The sequence below is a fragment of the Kogia breviceps genome, chromosome 1 (genome assembly GCF_026419965.1).
Source record: "Kogia breviceps isolate mKogBre1 chromosome 1, mKogBre1 haplotype 1, whole genome shotgun sequence".
Lineage (NCBI taxonomy): Eukaryota > Metazoa > Chordata > Mammalia > Artiodactyla > Physeteridae > Kogia > Kogia breviceps.
In genome coordinates this window covers 54808951-54829070 of record NC_081310.1, presented here as the reverse complement: position 1 = coordinate 54829070, position 20120 = coordinate 54808951, and the positions used below count along the sequence as shown (strand labels likewise).

Sequence of the window (20120 nt, the reverse complement as noted above, 5' to 3'; positions counted from 1 at the left end):
GGGTGAAGCCCTGACACTCACAACAATGTGGACAGACCCTGAGAACATGACGTTCAGTGAGAGAGGCCAGACACAGAAGGACACACCGTGTGTGATTCCATTGATGGGAAACATCCAGAACAGGGAGATCCACAGACACAGAGAGCGGGTTCCTAGGGTCAGGGGCTGGGGCAGGGGACTGCGGGCCCTTTGCACTGATGGAATGTTCTGGAATTAGACAGAGGTGATGGCTGCACATGTGGCTCTGTGAATACAGTAAAAGCCATTAAATTGTACACTTCATATGGGTGAGGTTCTGTGGTGTGTGAATGCTATCTCGACAAAGCTGTTATTTAAAAAGACACAAAACCCACAAGACCCAGCACGGCTCCTCCTCCTCTTGTCCCGCCCCTTCACCTGGTGTCTGTCCCAGACTAGGTGTGGGCCCAGCGTGTCCTGCGGCCCCAGAACCTGCTCCCCAGTGGGAGCCTCACTCAGCCCGCAGGGTGAGCACAGAGCAGATGCCAGGGAGCCACCTGCACACCAGAGGAAACATGAGCCACCACCACCACGCGATGTGCAAATACTTCCGGAGAGCTCCCCGCCCCGAGCCCCACGACTCCTGCCGTCCCCGTGGGCACCATACTGTAGTGGTCCCCCGCCCCCCAGCACACAGCCCGCAAAAACCCCTTCCCCAACTGGGAAAAGATGCATCAGGGTTTTAAAGGACCAGCGTTCTCAGAGGTAACCTCTCTCACGTACTGGCTGCCCTGGTGTGAGTCTGACGCACTTTCCAGGCATCGGCTGTGCACACCATGACTAGCTGAGGGGATTCAAATGGAAGCCCCTCAGAGATGAGGAGGCATCATCATCCAAGGTCAATACTCAGTGAAGCACACAGCCTCCAACCTCCCAACTGCAGCTCAAGGGAACCTGTGACTCGGCAGCCCTGCCACGCGCCGTGGACAGAAGAGAGCCCGGTCCAACACAGGGGCGCTGAGGAACAGAGCCCCAGGCTAGGCACCACGACAGCGGCCGTGGGTCAGGAGAGAGAGTCTGGGAAGGAACGAGAAAGGCGAGCGGTGAGGGAGGCACTACAGAGCCACGCGTGAGCTTTGGAGGACCGCGGACAGACACCCGGCACCGTCCTCGTGAACACCCTTAGGACTGCTCAATGCCATGGGCACGGCAGGAGACCCGGCTGGTGGGAATAGCAGGGACAGCTTGAAGGACAGAGAAGATGCCAAAGAGGCCTCCAGGCAGCACCCTGAGTGGGAGGAAGGAAACAGGACTGTCATCCCACAGACAGGGAGAGAAGGTGCATGCACTGGGGAAGAGTGCCAGGACCACGAGAGGAGGACACGGCAGAAAGAAAGAGGGAGGAGAGGGGTTTCCTGGGAGACGTGCGCTGGGCCCGGGACCCAGGGATGTGCAGACACAGCCAGTCGCACCCTACACGTCCCCGAATTCAAAAGGGACACCAAACACTCTGTATCTTGATTGTACCAATGCCAATGAAATCATTACATCGGTGCGTAGCTTTGTAAGATGCCACCATCGGGAGAAACTGAGTAAAGAGAACGTGGGATGTGTCCGACTTATTTCTGACAGCTGTGCAAGAATCTACGATCACCTCAAAATTAAAAGTTTAATTTAATTAAGGAAAAACGGATGCAGCTCCCATAGGTAGACTGGGGGTGGGTCCCCCGCAACTCTGCTGCCTCCTGCCTAGTGAATATCCAACGGGCCGGTTGCCTCTGGCTCCTTCCACCAGGAACAGAGTATACAGGTGGCACTTGGAGGTTAGGGACCAAAGTACGAAAGCTAACAGCCACATACGTATGGAATACCAGGCTTTTCCCGGTGATCCCTTCCTCTTTAAAGAGGCTACTTCACCCATGGAAAGTCGTCAACGGGTTAACGTGCCTTCCACCTGAGCTCAGATTAGGCAGGACTCACACCAGCAGAGGTCAGGTCAGAAAATATTTTGTCAGTCACAGGGAGGGATGGCTCCCTCGGCCGCCCACTTCAGCTATTACTCACTGTGGAGTGAAGGGCGTGACTGGTCAGCGGGCATTCATCAGACACTCGTGGGCTCTCAGAAGGAAGCCAGAAGCAGGCGGGGACAGTCACGCTGGGGCCGCTGCACGCCCACAGCCTCAGTGAGACACGGAGGGGAAGGACCACTGCAAGCCCTTGCTGGCTCTGCCCTGCCATCAGGCAGCCGAAGATACCACCTGCTTCCTCCTGAGCTGAGACCCGGTTTTCCCACCAAAACAAGGGCCATCCTGCTTTAGAAATGCCACGGTGAGCTGTAAGTGCATATCTGGGAACTCTCAGTCACAGAAGGAACAAAGCTAGCCCTGCACCCTGCCCTCCTATTTGTCAATTGCACAAAAGCTCATTTTGGAGGCTGGACATTTCCGCGAGTACAGGCGGCTGCGGCTGTTTGCACTTCCTCCTGCAGGTGCCACCTCCTCAGAGAAGCCACCCACACCTCCCCCAGGGCAAATCTGGCAGCCCCACCCTCTGGGACCTCCGCTGATCCCATATACGGGCCACTACACCTCAGCTGAACTTCTGTGTTTAGAGATCACCTACCGTCTTTAGTTCATAAGTTTCTTGAGAATAAGAATACTATCACCCTCAGGATGGGAGAAAATATTTGCAAACGAATCAACGGACGAAGGACTGATCTCCAAAATATATAAACAGCTCATGCAGCTCAAGATTAAAGTAACAAACAACCCAATCCAAAAATGGGCGGAAGACCTAAATAGACGTTTCTCCAAAGAAGACATACAGATGGCCAAGAAGCATGTGAAAAGCTGCTCAACATCACTAATTATTAGAGAAATGCATATCAAGACTACAATGAGGTATCACCTCACACCAGTTAGAATGGGCATCATCAGAAAATCTACAAACAACAAATGCTGGAGAGGGTGTGGAGGAAAGGGAACACTCCTGCACTGTTGGTGGGAATGTAAATTGACACAGCCACTATGGAGAACGGTATGGGGGTTCCTTAAAAAACCAAAAATAGAAGTACCATATGATCCAGCTATCCAACTACTGGGCATATACCCAGAGAAAACCATAATTCAAAAAGACACATGCACCCCAATGTTCACTACAGCACTATTTACAATAGCCAGGTCATGGAAGCAACTGAAATGCCAATCGACAGATGAATGGATAAAGAAGTTGTGGTACATATATACAATGGAATATTTCTCAGCCATAAAAAGGAACGAAATTGAGTCATTTGTTGAGACGTGGATGGATCTAGAGACTGTCATACAGGGTGAAGTAAGTCAGAGAAAGTAAAACAAATATCGTATATTAACGCATGTATGTGGAACCCCAAAAATGGTACAGATGAACCGGTTTGCCGGGCAGAAGTTGAGACACAGATGTAGAGAACAAACGTATGGACACCAAGGGAGGAAAGCCGTGGGGGAGTGGGGAGGGTGGTGTGCTGAATAGGGTGATTCGGATTGACATGTATACACTGTTGTATATAAAACTGAAGACTAATAAGAACGTGCTGTATAAAAAAATAAATTAAATTAAATTCAAAAACAAAAGAATACTGTCTACTATCCTCCTAGCCCCCTGGAACACTCACTGTAAATATCCAGGAGGTGCTTGCAGAATGAATGAATCAATGAACAAACAAGTTCACTCATTTCCAACGTGAGGTCACATGAGTAATCTGACCTTCTCAGAAGTTAAGCTTCTGGAAGGAGCCCATTTTCTTAATGTATTCAGCATCCATAGAGTCATCACAAAATAGGAACTCTTATAAAGTACTGCCCCCTCATTTCCCATGAGAAAGCAAAGTTCTTCAGCAGGGAAATGGGAGGGTAGCAGACATTACCCGCAAAGCTTTAGGAAGGCTGAGGCTCAGTGGGCAATTCACTAGGGCCCGTGACCGCTTGCCTGGTAGTAGGACAGACACACCAGGAACGGATGCTGACCGGCAGAACGAGCGTCCAGCCAGGCAGGCAGCACACCCCGCACCCTGCCAAGCGAGGTCCGGCCAGCAAGGGAAAGACACTCTCTTCAGAACCGCCCACCACTAGAAAGCGAGGTCCTGCCAGGGCCTGGACACAAGAGGCCTTCCTTACAAGGGTTACAAATCGGTGGCCTTGCTCTGCCTTGAATAAAAGACAGTGATGGGAGGGCTTACCTGATGGTGCACTGCTTGAGAGTCCGCCTGCCAGTGATGGGGACAATGTGACCATTTCCAGATCAACTTTCAACTTCGTTTCAAGTGCCTGGGTGCTGGGTCACAATGGATTTCTAAGCTCTTCCAATACTCAAAAATAACCAATTTCTAAGATGCAGAAGGGTTGTTAAACATACACGTAGCACAGACCCCAGTCCCACTCCTGAGTATTTTCTCAACTGAGGTAAAACCCAAGTTCACATGGAAACCTGCACTGGGATGTTTACAGCAGCTTGATTCCTGATCCCCTCAAAACTGGAAACATCCCACAAGTCCTGCCACCCACAGGCAAATGGACAAACAGAAAATGGAATACAACACAGCCAGAAAAATGAGTGGCATCTCATACCTGCAACAACAGGAATGACAGACTTCCCTGGTGGTCCAGTGGCTAAGACTCCGCACTCCCAATGGAGGGGGCCCGGGGTCCATCCCTGCTCAGGGAACTAGATCCCTCACGCCACAATTAAAAGATAATGCACACGGCAATGAAGATCCCATGTGCCGCAACTAAGACCCAGCACAGCCAAGTAAATAACTAACTAAATAAATATTTAAAACAACAACAAACAAACCAGGGATGAATCTCGCATAGGTTTTGCTGAGCCAAAGCAGCCAGAATCAAAAAGCTACATGCTGTTGTTCCCTTTACCTGACTTTCTGGAAAAGCCAAAACCTTAGGAACAGGCAGGAGATTAGCGGCCAAGAGGCTAGAGAGGCAAGCTGGCGCCAAAGGGCAGCAAATGGGATGACAGGATTGCTCTGCCACCTGAAGGCGATCATGTGTCAAAACTCCTACAACTGTGCACTACAAGTGAACTATGCTTCACAGCTACTAAAGATTAACAAATTATTACATTTTGAAAAACGCGCCGGCTAGCCAACCCATACAAGACAAGTGCAGTAAGAGGGGCGGGGAGGCGAGGCGAGTGGATCAGCTGGAGTTCTGAAGGTTCTCCCCACTTTCAGTTTCCCTCCCCTGGGATGTCTCTGCGCCCTGCCCACTGCTCAGGCCGCCCACCCGGGCCACCTCGAGTTGCCCAACAGCAAAAGCCAGAGCCCAGGCTTAGCCGCGCTTCCCGGCACAGAAGAGCAAAACAGAAAGCGCCAGGGCGCAGTGGCGGGCTGGAAACCCTCTGACCTCAGATAACTGCGGAGAACCGGGGCCCGGAGTCAACAGCGGCTCCCAGGTGGTCCCAGCGTCCCGCCCCCGCCCCCGGCCACGACACAGTTTCCACAAACTGACACATACGGAGACCGCGCGAGGGGCGGGTCGCGCGTGCTTCCCTGCCAGGTCCCCTGGAGGCCGAGTCCCCGCAAGCCCAGCGCCCCAAAGGGCGCCCGAAAGGCGCCAGCCCAAGGCGCCCGCTGCGCTTTCCCTCCGGAAGGTGGGCTGCGAGGCCCAAGCATAAACCCTGAGACAAGAACACGTGCACCACGCCGCCAAGGTGGACGAGAGGCCGGGCACCCACCTAGCCAGACACCCTGCATTTCTGGAATCACCGGACGCCTGCGTAAACTTCCGTTGGGCGTGTCATTTTCCAAAGGCCACTCAAGATCAGAGGGACAAAATGCCTAACTAAAACAAAAACACAAAAAACTGGAGAGAGGGAGGAAAGGGTGTCCTCAAAAATAAAAAAAACTAAACACGTTGACAGCGCTAAGAATAAACTACCAGGAAACAGAAACCCTACAAGTCAGATCATAAAGTACAGAAGGGCAAGTTCGCTGGCAGGCCAGGCCCGAGGGTACCAGGATCCCCAGCCCTGCAGAGCAAACCGCAGCCCAGCTCGGGCGCCCCTCATAAGCGCGGGGTCCCCGCGGCCGAGTGCGCGCCCCCGGCCGGCACCGGCTACCCTCTGCCCACCATGCGCGCGGGGGCTGGAAACTGCCGCGGAGAACCACGGCGGGGCGGGAAGGGGGGCTCCAAAGTGGGGCTGGCGACTCGAGTCGCTCCGTTTCTCGTTGTGCTCAGCGCGCGCCGTGGGGGAAGAGGGGCGGGGTTCCGGGAGGAGGGAACGGGCGGCACTTACATACACCGGCAGCGGCCACAAGTAGAAGGCAGGCTCGGCCCCAACGGACGACTCCAACCTCAGCTCAGCTTCTCCCTCATGTCTTCGCGAGCGGCCCCCCGCACCGTGCTAGTCCGGCGGTTGGGGGAGGGGCGCAGCGCCGCGGGCGGGGGCGCGGCAGACGGGCGGGCGGGCGGGCGGGAGGCTGAGGAGATGGGGCCTGGCCTGGGCCTCAGCCGCCGCCGCCGCCTCGCTCCCGTCAGGGCCCCGGCTCCCTCTTTGCGGTCACAGGCCTGGGGCCTCCAACGGTGCCATGAACTCGGGCCGGCGTGACCGGAGCACAATGAGCCGGGGGCTTGGCTGAACCACTCGCGGCGCGCGCGTCCCACCCCGTGGACTCGCCCGCTCTCACGCACGCACGCACGTCTTCCGCTGCCCCCGGCCAGCCCCACCGGCCCGAAGTGGGGACCCAGATTGCAATGCTTGAATTCATATGTACTCCAAAATTCTATCGGACCTGGCAGAGCTCAGCACAGCTACTGTTCTTCTTTCCTAAAATCAAGGCATAAAGAAATTGAATAAAACTTGCCAAAATGTCACCCGCTGCCTCCGAAAGCAGATAAAAGAAGGGAGTGTCCAGAAATCAGGATGAAGAAAACGACTTAGAGAAGCCCCTTCTCCTATCAGTGGACCACCAGTGTTTATCTGGGTAAAAAAGGATAAAGGGCCTTTTTTGTCATCTTTTCATAATTTATACATTTAAATTTCAGTTCACATTTTAAAAATATCCAATCAGAATGAAAGGCATTTCCAAAAGTATCAGTTTTTTTAATCCTCACCCTTTTACAAATGTGAAAACTGAGGCTCAGTATAGCTGTCAAGGAATTTTCCTAAATCACTGAAGCTGTAAATCTCGTACTAAACTCTAAATCAGTTTCTCATTTTATCTTGGCTATCTTCTTAAAATTCTGTTTAGGGACATGGGGAGGGGGAAGGGTAATCTGGGACGAAGTGAGAGAGTGGCATGGACATATATACACTACCAAATGTAAAATAGATAGCTAGTGGGAAGAAACCAAATAGCACAGGGAGATCAGCTCAGGGCTTTCTGACCACCTAGAGGGGTGGGACAGGGAGGGTAGGAGGGTGACGCAAAAAGGAGGGGATATGGGATATATATATATACGTATAGCTGATGCACTGTTATACAGCAGAGTCTAACACAACGTTGTAAAGCAATTACACTCCAATAAAGATGTTAAAAAAAATATAAGAAACCTATACAATAAAATAGATACAGTGATAACATATCTGACAGGTAGAATTATGGCTGCTTTTTAATCTATTTTTGGATTTTTTTTTTTTTTTTTTTTTTTTTTTGCTGTACACTGGCCTCTCACCTTTGAGGCCTCTACACGCAGGCTCAGTGGCCATAGCTCAAGGGCTCAGCCGCTCCGCGGCATGTGGGATCTTCCCTGACCCTGGCACGAACCCGTGTCCCCTGCATTGGCAGGTGGACACTCAACCACTGTGCCACCAGGGAAGCACTGGTTTATTTGATTACATGATTTCCCTATAAAGGATAGGAATCTATTCTTTATAATAATATAATAATATTCTTTATAATAAAACTTATTCAAAAAAAACAAAAGAATTCTGTTTAGGAAGAGAGGATTGAATGAAGGTTTGAGCATAGAAATCATCTAGAAATCACTGAAGATACTGGGCCTGTAGTGCAGTTTCATTTGTAGTGGGTTTGGCTTAAATTCTTATATTTAGTTTTATTTCTATACAACTATCAAAGAAGGAGAAAGAAGTTGGGTAATATTTGCATTTGCAACTAATCAAAGCAGAATTTCTTTTAGCTTTAAAGAAAGGATCGTTTTGTGATCTCAGATTGACATCTTTATTCTTAAATGGAGCATAAAAAACATTTATTGTCTAAGATTATTTGCAATAAAAAAGACTGTTTACTGTTTACCACCTAGCAGATGACTATTTGTAAATCTCACTGAGTATGCTAAAAGCTTATACTGAGCTCTCATTTTAACAGAGTGAATTTAAATTAAATTCAGCAGCCAGAATTCATGAAACCGGGTAAATGATGCAAAGATATTTAACAGGGTATTCTGTTTTAATTAGAGATAGAAAATGTGAGTCATTAGAGGTTTTCAAAACTGTTGCATTCTATTACTTTCTCATATTTTAAATCTAGGAATATAGATGAAAACTAAAAGGTGTTAGCCACGTTAGTTGAGTTTTTAATGTATATCAGCTCGGAATTTATACTGAGAGGATAGTAAAGAGTCTGAATGAAGAACATAGTCTGGAGGCATTCAGGTGCAAGTCATAAATTTTATTAGAAGTTAAGTATCTGTTAATTAGCAGGCAGCTATATAACTTAACTATAAAGCCACTACAATTCAAACATTGTGGCATTACTACATGAATGAACACATATACAAATTAAACAGAAAAGAATATCCACAGATAGTTCTAAGTATATCTGGGAACTTTCATTGTGATAAAGTCAAGTTATAATCTTTAAAATTGATGCCTAGAAAACTAGACACCCATTGAAAACTAAAGTCTGTACCTCACACTACATACCAAAATAAATTACACCACTTGCACATTGTAAGAAGCTTGCAAGTTGCCACTTTACCCTAACGAGATGCGTCTTTTACAAATGTTTTCTCCCACTCTGTGGCTTGTCTTTTCATTATCTTGATAGTGATCATCACAGAGCATTGGTTTTCTATTTTAATGAAGTCTAGGTAATCAAACTTTATTTCATGGAATGTGGCTTTGGTGTTATATTTTAAAAGTCATTGCCAAACCCAAGATCATCTAGGTTTTCTCCTATGTTATCTTCTGGGATTTTCACAGTTTTGTGTCTTACATTTAGGTCCGTGGTTCATTTTGAGTTAATTTTTATGAAGGATATAAAGTCTGTGTGTAGATTTTTATTTTTACTGTGGACATCCAGTTGTTTCAGCACTATTTGATGAAAAGACTATCTTTGCTCCATTGTATTGCCTTTGATCTTTTGCCCAAGATCAGTTGATTGTATTGATGTGGGTCTATTTTGGGGCTCTTTTTTCTGTTACATTGATCTATTTGTTCTTTCACCAATACCACCCTGTCTTGATTACTGCACCTTCATAATAAGTCTTCAAGCTGGGTAGTGTCATTCCTTCAAGTCTGTCCTTCTTCAATGAGGTGACAGCTATTCTGGGTTTCTTGCCACTTCATATGGACTTCAGAATCAGTTTGCCAATATCCATAAAATAACTTGCTGGAATTTTCATTGGGATCGCACTGAATTTCTATAGATTAAGTCAGAAAGAACTGACATGTTGATAATACCAAGTCTTCCTATTCATGAACATGCAATATCTCTCCATTTATTTAGTTATTCTTTGACTTCATTCATCACAGTTTTGTAGCTTTCCTCCTATAGAGATTGTACTTATTTTATTAGATTTATACTGAAGCACTACATGTTTGGCAATGCTAATGTAAATAGTGTGGGTTGTTTTTAACCTATTCCACTTGTTCATTATTGGTATATAGGAAAGCAATTGCCTTTTGTTTAGTAACCTTGGATCCTGCAACCTTGCTATAATCACTTATTAGTTACAGGAGTTTTGGGTCAACTCTTTAAGATTTTCTACATAGATGATCATGTCACCTGTGAACAAAGACAGTTTTATGTCTTCCTTCTCAATCTGTACACCTTTTATTTCCTTTTCTTGCCTTATTGCATTAGGAAGGACTTGCAGCACGTTACTGAAAAGTTATAATAAAGGAGGACATCCTTGCCTTCTGCTTATTCTTAGTGGGAAAGCATTGAGTTTCACTCCAGTAAGTATGATGTTAGCTATTGGTTTTTTTGTACATCGTATTTATCAAATTAAGAAAATTCCTCTCTATTCCTAGTTTATGGAGGGTTTTTCTCATGAGTGCATGCTGGATTTTGTCAAATGCTTCTTCCACATGTATTTATATGTTTTTTTTCCCTTTTTTTCTCTTGGTTGGATTATATTAATTAATTTTCAAATGTTGAACCAGACTTACATACCTCACAAAAATCCTGTTTGGTCATGGTATATAATTGTTTGTATACTTTTTTGGCTTCAATTTGCTAACATGTTGTTGAGAATCTCTGACACAATTTTTATCACGTTTCTACTATAAAAGGTTTGGGATTCTAACGAATTTAAGCTATTAATTAGTCTTATCAAATTGTTCTTTTTATTCAAAGATATACCATAGCAGAACCCTGAGGAAATGGATGGTGAATGGTAAGGTCTGAATTTACACTTCTTTCATTCTTTATGCCCTGAACCCGTCTCTCAACAAGTGTTTACGGTTGATGTTTACTTTTTGGAAATTTAGACATAGTTAACCCCATTCATTCATTCAACAGATTCTACAGCAGAAGGGAGGCTTCTAAGGAGGTAGGGTGTATTAGTGGGGCTGCAGGTTATTACAGGGAATCCAAGCAAGGACTCATAATGGAGACGGTGATGTTTGAGAAAAGACCTAAAAAAGTGAATGGATGAGTACTGTAGATAGTCAAGAGAACAGCAATTCAGGTAAAGGGAAAAGGAAGTGGAAATGTCTGCCTACTATACTTGTTGAACATCAAGGACTAAAGAGTATAAGGTGTTTGGAAAAGACTGAGCAAGGAGTCGAGGTGGAGGAGATGAGATCAAATATATAATGTGGAGGGTAATCATGTAGCAACTTTGCAGCATTTTAAGAACTTCAGCTTCAACTATGATGAAGGGGAAGACACTGAAGTCACATAATTCTTCTGACGTAGATTCTCAAAGGGTTGTCCAGCCACTGTGTTAAGGACACATTTCAGAGGGATAATAATTAAGATGACAGACAACAAAATTTTAATCCTGAGAGGTAACAGTGGAAACATCGAGAAACTGTCAAATTCTGGTTCTATCTCAAAGATAGGGCTGACACATTTTCCTTCTGTATTGGATGTGAAAGGAGAGGGAAAGAAAAACTTCAAACATGAATCACATTTTGTAACTGAGCATCAGGAAGAATGGAACTTCCCTCTTCTGTTTTGGAAAGTCTACAGGAAGAGCATTGAGTGACTATGTGTGTATTTGACTGCAAGGTATATTAAGTTTGGGATGTCTATTAAATGACAAAACAGAGATATACTGTTAGTAACCAGTCTTGTTAGGTGGACCCACTCCATAAAGGACAACCATCAACCTACCTAATCTGCTCAATTTGAAGACCCATAAAGGACTTTGGGGCATTAGTGTGAAGAGGGCTTCCTTCTGCATTTGTGTGTATGTGTGTTATTTGCGTTGACACTGTGGTTAGGCTAAAGTAGCACTATTCTGGGCTTTCATCCTTGGCAACGTTTTTCTCACCAAGAAGCTTTTTTATTGGGTTGATGGCAAATGAGTATTTGCCTGATTCTTCCTGTCCTGATTCTTTAACTAGTTTCCTAGTTTGGACAGCCACAAATTTGGTTAGTATTTGTTAATTTCACCCTTGAACCTGGACACACTTGAAGCGAAGTAAACTCCCACCACACTGATGGTAGACTCCATCTGAGCACGCTCAAAAGAGCACAGAAGGTTGTTCATGGGGAGGGTACCATCAGAGGCTGATTGACAGTCTGTGTTGTAGACCAACTTAAGGGCAAACACATAGGGTTCTTATGCTTTCCTGCTCCTGATAATAGGCAATGGCAGGCTCTGGATCACAATGTTTGAACCCAGGAGGAATAGTGTTGCACTCTATGTGGCGTGACTATGATAAGGTGTATGTATCTTATCTAGCATGTATCTTCTTTTTTATTCTACACAAATACAAGGCTGTCACTTTCTGAGACAATAAACGTTCTCTGGCTGTGACAGATTCAAAGCAGATGCCAAGTTAGAAACATTTCTGAATTAGGTGACTTGGGTTCCTTGACCAGGTTAAAAAAAACAAAATACAACTGTTTTTCTTCTTGGTTTCACATTTAAACAATAGGAGTTAGTCCAAACCATATGACCAAAAAATAGAACTACTAAAATGACAGGCTCTTATCATTACTATTTTGATATAATAAATAATAGAGGGACATTGTTTTACTCAAAGTTACCAGCATTTAGTAATAATTAGCCAAACATTAAGCCTTTAGGAAATTTGTGAATTCCTTCATTTCTTACAATAACTCTGTCAGATGGGTACCAGTATTTATCACCATTGATGAAGAAACTCAGTTTCAGAGGAAGACACTGAGGCACAGAGAGGTTAAATGTAACTTGTCCACAACTGCCCTCGCTGCTATGTTAGTCTGCTTCACCATCTACTATTACTACTATCACATTTCTTTAATTGGACTTCAGATTCAGATAAAGAATTTTTCCTGGTTGCAAGGAAATCATTTAACAAGCCCAGATTGCAATGCTTGAAATGCAAGTCTGAGTCCAAATCTGAAAACCCTAAACCATGTGATCACTAAAAATACTGAGTATCAATTCTGAGCCTTCTGAGTTTGCATTTAAAATAACAGTTCCGGGCTTCCCTGGTGGCGCAGTGGTTGAGAATCCGCCTGCTGATGCAGGGGACACGGGTTCGTGCCCTGGCCCGGGAAGATCCCACATGCCGCGGAGCCGCTGGGCCCGTGAGCCATGGCCGCTGAGCCTGAGCGTCCGGAGCCTGTGCTCCACAACGGGAGAGGCCACAACAGTGAGGCCCGCATACCACATAAAAAAAATAAAATAAAATAAAATAAAATAAAATAAAATAAAATAACAGTTCCTATGAGGAATAAGTGTACAAATGGCATTCTAGGAGGGAGTATATCCAAGAGGTGTTTTAAATTCTTTTAGTGGCAACGGAAGAGTATGACGGCATTTCCTGAAATACTAAATGAGCTGATTTGCTTTTGGTGGGTAAACACTGAACTTTGTTTACAAAACTTAATGTGAAAGTATTTTCTAAGTATCCTGCTATTACTCTAAGTTAGCCTTGTTATCACCTTTAACAAACAAGAATGGTAAGACACAGTCTCAGTTAGTATAGTATAAATAAATCATTTGCAGTCTTGGGGAAACCTGTACCTTAACGAGTGTCTTCAATTTGGGGAAGACATGAATTCACAATTGCCATTCTCTATGCATATTATTGCCATCTAAACTAATTCCAGCAAAAGAAAGCTATAGTCAGGTAGATCCTTTCATAAAGTGATGCAGTCACTCAGGAATACTTTATAACCTTAACTGACTGGACAGTCAGTAACCAATGAATTATCCTAATGCTGATTCATCTAAGAGGTCCTTTATTCAATGAGTTTCGATGCTATCCTTCTCTTTTCCTTTTGGGATTAAGAACCATGCATAAAGTCTTACTTACTCTAAGGTTCACCTTGTACCTCTCCTGTCATACAACTCATCACTTTCCCCATCATATGCCACCAAATGCCAAAAAGAAATCTGAGTACTCTGAGGTCATGGCACAGCTATTTCTAAAGAGATGAATACCTGTTCAAAAATCACTAATTCGAGAATAAATATACGGCGAAATGGACTGGGGACATGACTGGAATCAACTGAATCTGTGAGAGGCCAGCAGGGCATATATGTGTGTCTGTATGTGCCTTAAAGAATAATGTTCTGTATGAGAAAAAATGCTTTATTGCCCCAAATTTTAATCCAATTGATATCTGGGAATATATTTCAAGACCACTTGTATATATGTGTATGTACATGTTAGCATTGTATATTATTTGTGTTATGTGCTCCCTTCTATTCATGGAAATATGTTGGCCTTTAAAGTTTAACCGTTCTTGTTGATTTTGTACATGGATGAAGGTTCACACAGTAAGTTCAAGGATTTCTTTCTCCAATACCACTGATATGAATTCCTATTACTTAATTTCTTTTTTTTTTTTTTTTTTTTGGTACGCGGGCCTCTCACTGTTGTGGCTTCTCACGTTGTGGAGCACAGGCTCTGGACACGCAGGCTCAGTGGTCATGTCTCACGAGCCTAGCCACTCTGCGGCATGTGGGATCTTCACGGACCAGGGCATGAACTTGTGTCCCCTGCATCGGTAGACGATTCTCAACCACTGCGCCACCAGGGAAGCCCCTTAATTTCTTTCTGATAGACTTTCAGATGACAGTCCAAGATAGTTCTGCCAATGGAAATCACAGGACTACCAAATATGGAAAAGACTTTGCAACACTTACAGTGTGTTTTCATGGTCTGCATCAGAATTCTACAGAAGGCTTTTGGCTGAATTGGCAGTGAAAGGAGAATGGAAAGTTAGGGTATCAGTTACTTTTCAGTGTGGTATGTTTTCTTTTCTACTATTCTAGTATGTATTAGAAATTATGTAAAAATCAGGAGGAGAGAAATGGTTAAGAAAAAATATAATCTGTCATGTTAAAGACATTCGGCACTTACCTAGACTCACAGATAACATGACAGAACATGAGAGCTGGCTTGTGAGACCTGACCTTGTTCCATTTTCCTCACTGTATTGATGAAAAGCTTTGAGGTTCAAAGAAGGAAGTGACCCTGCCAGAAGCATACCAGGAATCAGTGATGAAAGGGAGACTCCTTGGCTTCTGTAGAGCCATGCCTCTGTGCACAGGTATTAAAGAAGCATTAATTAAATGCCCCTTTACCTAACAATGTGGAGCTTAATCATAGGGTTTGGGCTTCTCGTCTCTTTTCTTTTGCTTTTTCTCTTTTACATCCTTGGGGGCCTTAGTTTTTTAGTTGCTCTCTTGCACTGGATTTACAAGGCATTTATGTTCATTAGCCCTTATTTTCTTGGACTGTAAGCTGCATTTTTAAGAAGTTGGCGAAGGGGCTTCCCTGGTGGCACAGTGGTTGAGAGTCCGCCTGCCGATGCAGGGGACACGGGTTCATGCCCCGGTCCGGGAAGATCCCACATGCCGGGAGTGGCTGGGCCCGTGAGCCTGCACATCTGGAGCCTGTGCTCCGCAATGGGAGAGGCCACAACAGTGAGAGGCCTGAGTACAACAACAACAACAACAAAAGAAGCTGGGGAAGGATACTGACCTGCCAAAAGTTAACAGATTATTGGCAAGGATATAAAAATAATGATAATGCCAATTTCCCTGTGTATTCCCTGTGTACTTTAGGGGTAAAAACAGTATTTGTAAAGTGATTTCAAAATGTGCAAATATTACCTGTGGGACATAACCTACTGGGTTAAGAGCACTAACTCTGAAATTAATTTGCCAGGATCTTTTTTCCCCAGCTCCACCACTTATTAGTGGTGCAACTTCAGGAGTGGTACTTCTTTGTGTTTCACTTCCTCTTTGAAAAATAAGGGCTTAATAAGCTCACCCACTTTACAGAGCTGTGGCGTGGAGTTAATACATGTAGAGTGGTTAGGAATCCATGCCACTCTTAAGTCTTTTAAAATCAATCTTACTATTGTTGTTACTACTATTATTATTTTGTTAGCTGTCCTTGAAAATGCTTTCCAGCAGTACTCACTTGCTTTTCTTTTTGTTGTATATTCACTACATCCCACTTAAGCATTCTACCAAACCCTAAGAGGCTCTTTTCAGATATTTTACACCTCTTTACTTGTTTGTCACAGCAGAAGTAAAAGGAGCGTGGCTCCCCTTGATCGAACAAACCAGAAATTTGGTTTTCTGCCATTCACATACATTGGTGAACAGATGTGAAAAAATGACTCCATGGGGCTTTCTGTCCAGAGCCATACATCCAGGCTCTGTGTAACTCGACACTAGTATGCACACATGTTGGTCCCTTAGGACCCCAAAGAATCTCAACTAAGTCCATCATTATTTCAGGAATATGAAGAATGCTTTTTATGAAATAGTTGAACATAACAGAAATACAAGAAAAGGCAGAGGTGTTTCATATCACAACTTTTTGAGACATGCTCAGAGCTCTAACATGTAGCTGACAATTCCCCCATCAGCTAATGCTTTCAAAGTGACCATAAATTTCATCATAAATACATGTTTTCAGCAATGGCAATAACGCGGTGACTATACTGCTCAATTCCTCACAGTGCCAGCATTAAATACATTAAAAGGGTAAGTTAAAATATCTGTCTGATTGCTTCTGATGTAACCCCGAGATCTCTTTTGTTTCTGTACTGCATCAATTATAATGTGGAACATTAAGACACATTATTTCTAAACACTAACAAGGAATGGAGCAACAAGTGGCAGACAATCAAGGGGAATTTTTCCATAGCATGGTGCTTATTTTGTTACAAGGAGGAATGCAAACGCAAAGGATGTAATTTAGAGGAAACTCTGTCCTCTCTATTCTCTAGGAACTAGAACAAGGACACTGAGAGTAGATGATTCTGGGTGAATCAAACCATTTTCTCCTAATTACAGCTGAATAATAGGGAGCAAACTCCCATGGAAGGTTGTGATCTGCTTGAAGAAAGCTAGGAGGTTGCCCTGGTTACAGTCTTCCATGTACAGTTATTCAAGCTCAGACTTGATCATCTGTCAGGGATGCGTTTTGCCATAGCTGTGAGACTCAGCAAGATCACTTCCAACTCTAAAACCTACAATTTTAATTTAATCACCAACACCAGCCATCATTAAGAGCGACCTCAAATAACTCCAAATCTCTTCATCTACTCACATAGTCTTTACACAGTCAACAGACCTCGAGTGATTACTACATGCCAGACGTGGTTCTAAGACACAGAATAAGGGATAAGAAATGTAACAACCTCTGTCACTGTGGGGCTTGAGTTCTCTGGAAGGAAGTTCCTCTAAATACAAAGAGACACCAAAGATAATATTTGTTTTTCTTATTATTCTGTGAAAGAAGTAAGGTAATCTGATAAATTGGGACTAAGTTAGGCTAGTAGGACAGTCAAGGAAAATATCTTTAAGAGATGAGTGCCAAAGAATAGAAAGGAATCATTTATGCAAAATTTTTCTGGAAATAATAATTCTAAAACATGGGAACTGCAAATACAAAGGCTCTGAGGCAAGATGAAGCTTAACTACAATCAAGGAACAGAAAGAAGCTAAAAGGTTAGGTCAGGAGATAACTACACAAATTTACACCAGCTGGTCCCTAACTTCAAGTCTACATGGATATATTCTTGAGGTGAGTTAGACATATATATCATCCAAAAAACAAACAAAAAAATTGACTCCAAAATTACCCTGGAAATTCTGAGTGAGACTCTTTACAAAGGCACAACCATATCACAGCCATCATTCTCCCAAATCCACTCTGGCCATCACTTGCAGGCATTTAACGGGGGTGTTTCATATCCTCTCTAAAATATTGGGCAGGAAGAACAAACATCCTAGCATGTCTGCACTGTGCACCTAGTGTCTCACAATTGAAAAGTAGCTGGAGCTCACCCTGCTCATGGCTTTGCCGGGTTTTTTTTTACCTTTTATTAAGAGTCCCATCTCTTTTAAGAACTGGGATATATTTTTTGAGGGAAATAGACTATAGGAAAATTCAACTGACAGAGATCATACTGTACTTGACTTTTCTGTTTGCTACATTTATTTGTTGAGACAAATGTCTCTTCTTAGACTTTTTTAAATGGCTCTGTTAAATATAACGGACACACAGTACACTGCACATACTTAAAGAACACAATTTAAATTCTGAAATGTGCATATACCCATGGACCTGCCAACACAATCAAGAAAAGGAACATATCCATCACTTGCAAGTGTTTTTATGCCTCATTCATAAAGCCCCTTTTTTTCCCTCACATTGCACTCCTCCACATCCCCAAGTGACCACTGACTGATATGCTTTCTATCGTTAGAGATGTGTTTGCATTTTTCTAGAAATTTGTATAAATGGATTCACACAGTGAGGACTCTTACCTAGCTTCTTTCACCAATGTAATTATTTTGAGAGTAATTCATATTTTTGTGGCTATCTATAGTTTATCTCTTTGCTTTGCTGAGTAGTATTTCACTGTATGAGTATACCACAGTACGTTTATTCATTAGCCTGTTGATGGGTGCTCGAGGTTGTTACAATTCTATTAAAAAAGAAGATGCTATGATGATCCATGTACAAAACTTTGTATGAACATATGCTTTCATTTTTCTTGCATAAATATCTAAGTACAGAAAGCCTGGATCATACAGTAGGTGTATGTTCAACTTATAAAGAAACAGCCAAACCATTGACTGAAGTGACTGTAGCATTTTCCTTCCCACTAGCAGTGTAAAAGACTACACTGCCTCACCAAGACTTGGTGTGGTTGGACTTTTCTAATTTGAGCCATACAATAGTTGTGTAGTGGTATCTCCTAGGGCTTTCATTTTCATTTAGCTAATAATTGATTACATTGAGAAACTTCATGTGCTTATTTGCATCTGTACACCTCCTTGGCAGAATCTCTTTTTAAATATTTTTACCCATATTGTTAATTTTAAAAAAATTTTTAACTACTGAGTTTTGAGAGTTATATATGTGTTAGAGACACAAGTCTTCTCAGGTATATAATTTGTAAATATTTTCTTCCATCCTGTGGCTTTTCTTTTATTAATAATGGCTTCCAAAGATGAAACCCAATTTATCACTTTTTTTTCTTTTATGGATCTTGTTTTTGATGTCATCTCTAGGAAATCTTTGCTTAACCCAAGGTCAAAAAGATTTTGTCCAAGTTTTTTCTTTTTTTTGGCGGTACGCAGGCCTCTCACTGTTGTGGCCTCTCCCATTGCAGAGTACAGGCTCTGGACGTGCAGGCTCAGCGGTCATGCCTCATAGGCCCAGCTGCTCCATTGCATGTGGGATCCTCCCAGACCAGGGCACGATCCCATGTCCCCTGCATCAGCAGGCGGACTCTCAACCACTGCGCCACCAGGGAATCCCTGTTCAAGTTTTAGAGATTTATGTTTTGATCTACATTTAGTTAATTCTTTATATGGTGTGAAGTAGGGATCAAAGGTCATACTTTTGCATATGGCTATCTAGGCACAATATCCGTGTGCTATATGCTTCCAGCACCATTTGTCAAGAAGACTATCCTCTCTCCTCAAAATTGGCTTTGCAGCTCTGTCGAAAAATCAATTGTTCTAATATGTGTGGATATGTTTCTGGGATCTACATTCTATTTGATTGACTTACTATATCTGACTCTTGGTTATCATATATTCTTTCATTGATGTCTTTTCACTTGCTCATGTACATACTCTCCCAGTAATATAGCCTTACCATGTTACTGGACATACTTAGGTATAACTGAAATGCATTTGATAAATCGATGGAACCTGCACTCAAACTAGGTTTACTTCCCAAAAACACTGAAAATGTTGAGCCGTGAAAACTATGTACTCTACTACTGTATGTACTTTCCTGCCTCAACCAAGTGTATGTTAACACATCCCCACAAGCTATTTTGCATGTGTATGGGGCTGTAGAGTCTGGGGAGTATGAGAATGGTATGTGCTGCCTATCCCAAAAGATCATCATAGGACACAAAGGAAACATGAAGGAAATAGATAGGAATAGTCAAATGCCAAACGTTAAAATATTTCTCATGTGTTTTTAATATTTACACTGAGATAAATAAGTCTAATTATTATAAAATAAAATACAAAAATTTAGAGAATATTTGAAAATGCTCTTTTTTGCCAGATGCAACAAGATACTAGGAATAAATAGAGGAATTTTCTGGAACCAGCTTGTCTTTCCTTTTTTTATCACCATTGAGTGATGGGGTTGTATTTTATTCAGTCTATTGTACATGTGGGTGTGAATAAGACAGAACGCCTCTCAAAAAGAGAAACGAGCAAAGAATATATGTTGTCAACTTGTCTAAAACATTTTTTTATGTTCTGACTCATTTTTCTTTGTATTGGCATTTCGAGGGACTTTTCTTTCTTTTTTTTTGC

The 20120-nt window shown here is 43.3% G+C and overlaps 1 protein-coding gene across 11 annotated transcripts in view; it reads right to left on the bottom strand.

The window, feature by feature from the left end:
• The window catches only part of LOC136794050 (uncharacterized), a 147363-nt gene that overhangs the window by 48721 nt on the left and 78522 nt on the right, over positions 1-20120 (bottom strand). Inside the window, exon 1 of one of the 11 annotated variants that reach the window (XR_010840257.1) lies at positions 6247-6337. The exons of the other annotated variants lie outside the window; for them this stretch is intronic. The gene's annotated coding sequence lies outside the window, so the exon portion shown is untranslated. Of the gene's footprint in view, positions 1-6246; positions 6338-20120 lie in introns of those variants that run through there. 11 annotated transcript variants of the gene reach the window in all.